This window comes from Lissotriton vulgaris, chromosome 7 (assembly GCF_964263255.1).
Source record: "Lissotriton vulgaris chromosome 7, aLisVul1.2, whole genome shotgun sequence".
Classification (NCBI taxonomy): Eukaryota; Metazoa; Chordata; class Amphibia; order Caudata; family Salamandridae; genus Lissotriton; species Lissotriton vulgaris.
The window spans coordinates 213,684,799-213,692,382 of record NC_141695.1 but is presented as its reverse complement, the minus strand read 5'-3'; positions in this window follow the sequence as shown (position 1 = coordinate 213,692,382).

The following is a 7,584-nucleotide window of genomic DNA, read 5'->3' as shown; positions in this document are numbered from 1 at the left end:
CTTCAGGTGTGCCATACTTTTGTCATAAGTAAGACTGTTAGCACTCTAGTTGTTCTTTAGGACACTCTGGGACATTCTGTCATTGGGCTATAGTTGGGCTACGTCTGGCTGATATTTGGGCTAAATTTGTTTTTTTTTGTCTCTGGTGGCCATCTTTGGGCTACATTGGGCTACATTTGGGCTCTAACATATATATAGCCCAATGTAGCCCAATATATATTTTTCAAAGTTAATTTTCGGAAAAACCACTGGAGCATATATCTTGAGACATAGCAAAGGCACATCGGGGTACCAGTCCCTACAATTTTGCCAAGTTTGGTGGAAATCCATTCAGCCGTTCGGGCTAAAAGTGAGTCCAACCGCCCTATGGAAAACTCAATGTTAAAAACACGTATTGGGACCCCCCTTTTTTCTCGGCCCCCGCTTGACGAAACCCCCCCAAACTTTCAGGGGACGCTCAGAAACAAAATGTGCCATTTTCCTGAAAATTTCAGCCAATTCCGTCCATCAACGCCAAAGTTATTCAACATAGAATTTTCAGAAATCCCTATTAAAAAAAATCCTAACTATATATACCTACTGGTGACCGCCAGTAGGTAATATATATATGTACACACATATATTTATTACCTACTGGCGGTCGCCAGTAGGTAGTTATAGTTAGGACCTAGTTTCCATAGGAAATCCGCAACATTCTATTTGGAATAACTTTGGCTACGGTTGACGAATATTTGTAAAGTTCTCCAAGAAAATGGCCTGCTCCGCTCCGCCCCTTCCCTGAAAGTTTGGGGGTGATTCGTCAAGCGGGGGCCGAGAAAAAAAGGGGTCCCAAAACGTGTTTTCCCCATGCAATTTTCCATAGGACCTTTAAGAGGGGCTACATCCCGAACTGCTGAACGGAATTACACTAAATTTGGCAAAAAGGTAGAGTTCCGTTTGCAGATTACGCTTTTTGTTAAATGGTGTAAATCCGTTCAGTAGTTCCTGAGCTAACTATAACTGGTGTCAAACCTATGTTTTTTTCTGTGAATTTAATAGGTTTTTTAAATGCTAATTCCTAACTATAACTGGTGTGAAACCTATGGTTTTTTCAGTGAATATATATATATATATATATCCTACAGGTAGTCCTTAGCTCTACATTGACACAGCATTATCCTATGGTCCTCATAGCAGTTCTGCCATGTTTAAGCATTCCTTATGACAATTCTAGACATGAGATCCTAACCACCAACGCCTATGGATTTGATATAGTTCCATGCCCTTCATTATGAATTTATACAATGTATTCAAGGGCACTCACAGCAGTTTTCTTATGGAAACATTATTCCAGGTTTTAAATTCCTTACACCACTCTCTTTCTTACATTTTGTTAATATGGACACCATACACTGTGGCACTTTCTTGGCACCAGGGGATAGTATGATAGATAGGTACAGAGGATTTATCCTCCTTATTTTATATAATGTTGATTTTCCTTGTCTGCATTTAATTCCGATCATGGTAACAGACGCAACATATTAAAACAATTAGCAGACATATATAATCAGATGTAATTCCCTGCTCAGTTGGACACATAGAGACTTCTACAAAAATGTATTTTACATGTATTTTTAGATATTCCATGTACTGAATGAAGATATTTAATCCTGCATTTACTTACAAGTCTATGACGTCTCACACAGACAGTTATAGACATGTATTAGCCACTATTGTGTTTTACGCCACATGTGCCGAATTGAGTTTGAATATTTCTTTCATGCCTATAATTCCCTGATGCCATGTGATATTTACCAATTAGGCACTGTCACTTTAAATATGACAGAAAATTCACAGCCCTTTGTCATGTGAACAAGGCTCGCGGGAGCCGAAACGCATAATGGCGACTAAAGAAGAATAAAATATTTCCACTTATCTTGGGTCTGAGGCCGTTTCTGAAGGAACCTTATTGAATCCGAGGATAAACGGAATAAAGTAATACATATATATAACCTACTGGCAATCGTCAGTGGGTAGTTGTAGTTAGGACCTCGTTTCTATTCAAATAACGTTTTTTCTTTTGCCAATATCTTTGGTGACGTTTGACGAATCTTCGTGAAAGTTTCAAAACTAGTGGCGCGCTCCGGTCAGCTCCTGTCTTGAAAGTTTTGGGGTGATTCGTCAAGCGGGCCTGAGAAAAAGGAGGTCCCGAAACGTGTTTTTCCCATGTTAATTCCCATGGGAATTTTTAAACAGGTTACAGCCCGAACTGCTGAACGGAATTACACCATATTTCGCAAAAAGGTAGCCCTTGGTTCAGAAAGAGATCATTTTTTCAAATGGTGTAAATCTGGTCAGTAGTTCCTGAGAAATTAGAAAAATAAAAATATCGATATCTGAGCACCGAGGAGGGTTTGCGAACCCTCCCGGGCACGAGCTTCACTCTGATTGGCTGCCAACACTACAAACCAGGAAGTGTTGTCAGCCATCTTATGACTGGGTAGAAATGAGTCACAAGAAAATAGTGAAAAATCGGTTAAAAAAGAAGAAAGGGGGTCAGGGTAGAATCACCCTGACCCCCTAGGACTCCTTGGGTGGTCCCACAAGGAACCCCAGGACCAGAAAAAGCATTTTTTAAAATTTCAACAGAATTCACGTTGGGTTCGCAAATCCCACCAAAATGTATTTTTAAATAAAGTGCTGGCTCCCGCGCTTCATTTTAACAAGGCCCCCCGGTGGGCCAGGTCCCGGGGGCAATGTGTATTTAATTAACGAGGGCCCAAAAGCCCCAGGGAGTGCCACCTCCCCAGGGCTAAAGTAATTATATGCAGGGGGCACGCGGCCTCCCGCAGCCCCGGGCATCGCCAAAATAAATGCGTGGGGGTCCCGGGGACCGCCAACTCCACGGGGCTTCATTAAATAAGAGAGGGGAGCAAGCTCCGGGACCACCACCTCCCCTGGGCTGTAATAAATATTTAGTGTGGTAGGGCTTGAACGCCCCCCACACTGCCCTGGGGACCACCACATACTTGGCGCACTCTGTATTCAAATGCGGGGGTCCATTACGGACCCTCATGCCCCTGGGACCACCACCTCCCCGGGGCTTTAAACGTTGGGAAGGGAGCTGCATGGCCCCCATCCTGGCAAGTGAAGATTTGGGGCGGTGATGTCGTCATTGATGGCACGCTGGGTGGGGTTGCAACATACCTTACCCCCGCCGTTAAGATCCCGTTGGTTGTGGATGGTGATGCGGTCCAGGGGACCCGAGGAGGCTCGGACTTTCGAAATACTTACACAGCTTGAGGGTTGAAACTTTCCAGGCAGCCTACCCTCCCCAGTTTCCACACTTTGCCAGAACTTTGCATTCTGGAACCTGTAGGCGTGCTACCCCACGCTGCACTCAAGATGTATCTAAGGGGCGGAGCGACGAACCTGGTAACAGGATGTTGGTGGGATATTTAAAGACGCTACTGTGTGCCCACATCTATGCAACACCTCAAGCACTGAAGAAGGCTTGAATATCATGCGAAATGCATTTGCTATGCTGTGTCTGCCGAATAAATGCCACCGTGCCTCCATGTCTCCCAGTCTGTGGCCTCTTTCTTCCTTTTGGGAGGAGTTCTGTGGACATTTAACAGCGTGACCTCTAGCATCACGCACAAGAGGCCCCCGCATCTGAAAATGGGCTACGGAGTTGCTGGTTCTTTGCTCACGCAGATTTCCTCGTTTTCCAAGGTACTGGATTCTCTTCAGCCCCCATCCTGGCAAGTGAAGATTTGGGGCGGTGATGTCGTCATTGATGGCACGCTGGGTGGGGTTGCAACATACCTTACCCCCGCCATTAAGATCCCGCTGGTTGTGCATGGTGACCCTGCTGTGTCTGCCGAATAAATGCCTCCGTACCTCCATGTCTCCCCGTCTGTGGCCTCTTTCTTCCTTTCGGGGGAGTTCTGTGGATATATATGTATGTATATATATATATATATATATATATATATATATATATATATATATATATATATATATATATTATATATATATATATTACCTACTGGCAATCGCCAGTGGGTAGTTATATTTAGGACCTCGTTTCTATTCAAATAACGTTTTTTCTTTTGCCAATATCTTTGGCCCCGTTTGACGAATCTTCATGAAAGTTTCAAAACTAGTGGGGGCGCTCCGGTCAGCTCCTGTCTTGAAAGTTTTGGGGTGATTCGTCAAGCGGGCCTGAGAAAAAGGAGGTCCCGAAACGTGTTTTTCCCATGTTAATTCCCATGGGAATTTTTAAACAGGTTACAGCCCGAACTGCTGAACGGAATTACACCATATTTCGCAAAAAGGTAGCCCTTGGTTCAGAAAGAGACCTTTTTTTCAAATGGTGTAAATCTGTTCAGTAGTTCCTGAGAAATTAGAAAAATAAAAATATCGATATCTGAGCACCGAGGAGGGTTTGCGAATCCTCCCGGGCACAAGCTTCACTTTGATTGGCTGCCAACACTACAAAACAGGAAGTGTTGTCAGCCATCCTGTGACTGGGTAGAAATGAGTCACAAGAAAACAGTGAGAAATCGGTTAAAAAAGAAGAAAGGGGGTCAGGGTAGAATCACCCTGACCCCCTAGGACTCCTCGGGTGGTCCCACAAGGACCCCAGGCCAAAAAAAGCATTTTTTTAAATTTCAGCAGAATTCACGTTGGGTTCGCAAATCCCACCAAAATTTTTTTTTAAATGAAGTGCTGGCTCCTGCGCTTCATTTTAATAAGGCCCCCGGGTGGGCCAGGTCCCGGGGGTAAGGTGTATTTAATTAACGGGGGCCCAGAAGCTTGTTTCCTTCCCAGTGTTAGAATTGGCTTGGTAGTTTGGTTTGCCCTGTTCCCATCATGCACTGGGACAGGAACAGACTAATTTGCATATAGCCAGGTTCTGAGCTGGGATGGTGCAGTGAGCTAAAAAACGGTGTTGGATCTAGCCCTGATCTCTTGACTGGGTGAGAGTATTCTGCTTAATTCAGAAACTCTGTCCATCACCACCCCTTGTTGTTAAATATTTTGTCCACCACAAGCGTGGAAGGGTATACTCAGATGTGAGTCCCTTGCTCATTGCACCATCAGGATTCAAGCAAGCCGGGCCGACGACGGCTGAAATGCCAGAAACCGGTCCCCGGAAGCTTGTTTCCTTCCCAGTGTAAGAATTGGCTTGGTAGTTTGGTTTGCCCTGTTCCCATGATGCACTGGGCCAGGGTCAGGCTAATTTGCATATAGCCAAGTTCTGAGCTGGGATGGTGCAGTGAGCTAAAAAACGGTGATGGATCAAGCCCTGATCTTTGGACTGGGTAAGAGTGGTCTGCTTAATTCAGACACTCTGTTCATCACCACCCCCTTTTCTGAATCATTTTTGTCCACCATAAGCGTGGAAGGGTATACTCAGATGTGAGTCCCTAGCTCATTGCACCATCAGGATTCAAGCAAGCCGGGCCGAAGACGGCTGAAATGCCAGAAACCGGTCCCCGGTAGCTTGTTTCCTTCCCAGTATAAGAATTGGCTTGGTAGTTTGGTCTGCCTGTTCCCATGATGCACTGGGCCAGGGTCAGACTAATTTGCATATAGCCAAGTTCTGAGCTGGGATGGTGCAGTGAGCTAAAAAACGGTGATGGATCAAGCCCTGATCTTTGGACTGGGTAAGAGTGGTCTGCTTAATTCAGACATTCTGTTCATCACCACCCCCTTTTCTGAATCATTTTTGTCCACCATAAGCGTGGAAGGGTCTACTCAGATGTGAGTCCCTAGCTCATTGCACCATCAGGATTCAAGCAAGCCGGGCCGAAGACGGCTGAAATGCCAGAAACCGGTCCCCGGTAGCTTGTTTCCTTCCCAGTATAAGAATTGGCTTGGTAGTTTGGTCTGCCCTGTTCCCATGATGCACTGGGCCAGGGTCAGGCTAATTTGCATATAGCCGAGTTCTGAGCTGGGATGGTGCAGTGAGCTAAAAAAACGGTGATGGATCAAGCCCTGATCTTTGGACTGGGTAAGAGTGGTCTGCTTAATTCAGACACTCTGTTCATCACCATCCCCTTTTCTGAATCATTTTTGTCCACCATAAGCGTGGAAGGGTATACTCAGATGTGAGTCCCTAGCTCATTGCACCATCAGGATTCAAGCAAGCTGGGCCGAAAACGACTGAAATGCCAGAAACCGGTCCCCGGTAGCTTGTTTCCTTCCCAGTATAAGAATTGGCTTGGTAGTTTGGTCTGCCCTGTTCCCATGATGCACTGGGCCAGGGTCAGGCTAATTTGCATATAGCCAAGTTCTGAGCTGGGATAGTGCAGTGAGCTAAAAAACGGTGATGGATCAAGCCCTGATCTTTGGACTGGGTAAGAGTGGTCTGCTTAATTCAGACACTCTGTTCATCACCACCCCCTTTTCTGAATCATTTTAATAAGGCCCCCGGGTGGGCCAGGTCCCGGGGGTAATGTGTATTTAATTAACGGGGGCCCAAAAGCCCCAGGGAGTGCCACCTCCCCAGGGCTAAAGTAATTATATGCAAGGGGCACGCGGCCTCCAGCAGCCCCGGGTATCGCCAAAATAAATGCGTGGGGGTCCCGGGGACCGCCAACTCCACGGGGCTTCATTAAATAAGGGTGGGGAGCAATCTCCGGGGACCACCCCCTCCCCTGGGCTGTAATAAATAATTAGTGTGGGGGGCTTGAGCGCCCTCACACTGCCCTGGGGACCACCACATACCCGGTGCACTCTGTATTCAAATGCGGGGGTCCATTACGGACCCTCATGCCCCTGGGACCACCACCGCTTTAAACGTTGGGAGGGGAGCCGCATGGCCCCCCTCCTGGAGCGCTGGATGGCCCTGGGGACCGCCACCCCCTAGGGTCGGCTCCTGCAATGTCTCGGGGTGCCCACCCCTGGGACATTGCTGTTTGCTATGGCAGGGCAGGGGGACGCCTCCCGCCCTGCCATAGCAAACACTGCTTTGCTTCATTGAAGCTCAAGCGGGAAAACCTGCTCTTGTGTCAATAAAGCAAAGCAGGATTGCTTTTCCACAAGGGGAGCTGCATGTCAGCAGCTCCCGTTGTGGAAAAGCAATGCCGGCTGCCGCAGGAGGCGTGGAGCCGGCGGGACCGTGGGGACATTGGGGCTCTCCCCACGGTCCCCAACGGAGTGGCCAGGCCCCGAGGGATGGGGACCCCGGGGCCAGAAGTGGCCCGTGAGGGGGCAGAGCGGTTCCCCTCCAGTGAAAAAAATTATTTTACAAAAAAAAAAGGAAAGGCCGGTTCCGGGGATGGGGTCCCCAGGCCCAAAATTGGCCTGAGGAGGGGGGCCACGCTGCCCCACTCAAAAGAAATATATTTTAAAAAATATAAAAAAGACTGGCCATGCCCTGGGGGGTAGGGTGCCCGGGGTCGAAATTGGCCCCGGGAAGGGGGCCACGCAGCCCCTTCCCATTTTTTGGGGGGGTTAATTAAAGGGGTCAGGCTCTGAGGTATGGGGTCCCCAGTGCAAGAAAAATGGTTAAAGAAGCTGGGCCACAGAGCACCCCTTCAAAAAATAAAATAAAGAAAGAAAGCTGGTATCTCGCCGGAGGTCCCGCCCCCC